General features: G+C 42.7%; 1 pseudogene across 1 annotated transcript; it reads right to left on the bottom strand.

Moving 5' to 3' along the window:
- Window positions 1-1,289: 1,289 nt before the first annotated feature.
- LOC308433346 (small ribosomal subunit protein uS5-like) lies at window positions 1,290-2,165 on the bottom strand (annotated as a pseudogene). The gene has a single exon. The product of its transcript is annotated as a small ribosomal subunit protein uS5-like (transcript).
- Window positions 2,166-2,576: the final 411 nt, after the last annotated feature.

Below are 2,576 nucleotides of genomic sequence, written 5' to 3'. Positions count from 1 at the left end.
AAAGGGGAATGGTACCGCTGCAGCAACTGCCAGTTCTAAGTGGGACCTGCATATTCTTAGATGATCCTGCAGACTTCTTACATAATACATCATGAGCATCTCACAGATGCAGCCCCTGAAGCTACAAGATTCCGTGCAATGCCTTCTTTCCAGAGAAATTGCTTGAGTGAAGGAAAGACAAAGACTAATAAGTTTCCTAATGAAGGCTGTGCAACAGAGATTTTTAACCTACTCCATTGATTTGTGCATGAAATTATATATATATATGACACCCTTTAAGGATTAAATATCATTCTAATCTAATTATTATTGCTGTCATCAATTACATGCATTAATGATACCACATTTTTCTCTGAAAAAAATACATATCCCTTAATAAATAAAAAGAGCATATAGAGGAAGTAAGTCCCCTCCCATGATGATATTCACTGACTAAGGTCAAGACATGGGCAGTAGTTCAATCTTCTTAGGGCCTGCTCATCCCTATTTATGCCCCCAGGCAATGCTAGTAGGGAAACAAGCAAAAAGGCAAAAACTCACTTTGACTTTTCTTACTCCAGAAGTGGGTGTTTACTTTTGATCATATTGTGTGCTGACATGAAATGTGAAGACCTGTGTGGATTTAGATGGGTGACCAACTGAAAAGACGTATGGTACATAGTTGCCTGTTGAATGGTATTTGCTGACAAACAGACCCTGGTGGTTACTTTAAGGGTATTTTCCTCATTAGGTAGAATATCTTTCAAGTATCAATAAACAATCGGTCTCCTGAGGTGACCACTGACCACCAAAGCAGTCACAGACTGGGTAGTCTCAGTCAGGTGTTCATGTCCATTTGATTTCCTTGTGCTTTTGTAGTTCCAGAGTCTTTGTGCTACATGTTTCTCTGGAAGAAACAGACAAACACAGTCTAAAATGTGGGCAAGCTGATTTTAGTTCTGAAAGTGCTGTTTGGAAGGCTGATGAGGCTCTGAGTGTCTAGTTTCCTTCCCCCACCCCTTTGCTTTACTCTCACATTAATCTTTCCCGTAGTCTAGCTTTTGTGTATTTATTACCTATAGCCTAGATTTGCTTCTCCAAAAGCATTGATGTAAGAATGACAGGTGACAAAGGAAAGAAAGAAGAAAAAAAAAAAAGAAAAAATGTTTGCTTTTATCTCATTGAGAAAAGTCCATAGCAAGAAAAGTCAGATTGGAGAGAAGAGAACCATCAAATAATAAGGGGGAAAAAAATCTCTTTTTTTTTTTTTAACAGACTTGGTTCATTTATTTTGTCTTTTATAAAAATCCTTATGTGGTAGCCACAGCTGGAGCCTGGGTCCTCTGAACAGAGACTCTGGTGTGGGTTTTCACAAGATGATCAGTGAATTCCTGATAAGGAGACTTAGCGAACACAGTTTCTTTCCAGAGGTCAGGGGTAGAGTAGCTGTACGTTTTTGAGATGGCATCAAAGGTGCCTTGGCAAAGTTGCCCAGGGTGGCAGTGCAGCCTCTGGCTGAAGTGTAGCAGTCATCTACACTGGCCATCAGAAGCTTCTTGGGCACAGGAGCAGAGACAATGCCAGTGCCTCTGGGGGCAGGAATGAGACGCACCAGCACAGAGCCACAGCGGCCTGTCACCTTGCATGGGACAATGTGGGGCTTGCCAATCTTGTTCCCCCAGTAGCCTCTCCTCACAGGGACGATGGAAAGCTTGGCTAGGATAATGGCCCCTCGAATGGCAGTGGCAACCTCCTTGGAGCACTTAACACCAAGACCAACGTGACTATTGTAGTCCCCGATAGCGACGAAAGCCTTGAACCTGGTCCACTGGCCAGCCCGGGTCTGCTTCTGCACTGGCATGGTTTTCAGAACCTCATCCTTTAGAGATGCACCCAGGAAAAAGCCGATAATCTCAGACTCCTTAATGGGCAGGGAGAACAGGTAGATCTCCTCCAAAGACTTGATCTTCATGTCCTTAACCAAGCGGCCCAGCTTGGTGACGGGGATCCACTCCTTGTCTTCAGCTTTACCTCCACGAGCCCCGTGGCCTCGACCACGGCCTCGGCCTCGACCACGACCTCGGCCTCTAAGACCGCTGCCGAATCCTCCGCGGAAGCCGCCACGGCCTCCTAAGCCTGGGCCCTGGTCCTCCTGGCCCTCCCGCTGCACCGGCGTCATCCGCCATTTGGTGTTTTCCCGAAGAAGAAGAAGCTCTTTTTTTTTTTTTTTTTTTTTTTTTTTTTTAATTGAAGAACTTTATTTTTAAAAAACAAAGATAAATGTACAGATTTTAAGCATTTTTGCATAAAAGTATACAAATACATTTTGTCAGTGCTTGGCTTTTTTTTTTTAAGGTTTGATAGTGTGCATTAAGATCTTACTAGTTACAATGAACATAAAGTACATATAAAACAGGATGTAACCTAGAATTAGTCAAAGTTTTCTTGGTGTGTAAGGGATAAACATAATGGTTATTTCTTTTCTTTTCTTTTTATCTTTTCTTGGACTTCAGACAGTCTGTGAGTTGTTTCTGGGGTGTTCAGAGCTTTCTGGGGTTAGTATTCAATTATCAGTGACTGCGTATTATGTCTGTTCT

Source organism: Micromys minutus, assembly GCF_963924665.1.
Source record: "Micromys minutus genome assembly, chromosome: 19".
Taxonomy (NCBI): Eukaryota; Metazoa; Chordata; class Mammalia; order Rodentia; family Muridae; genus Micromys; species Micromys minutus.
The sequence above is the reverse complement of the archived record's forward strand: the minus strand, read 5'-3'. Positions and strand labels throughout refer to the sequence as shown.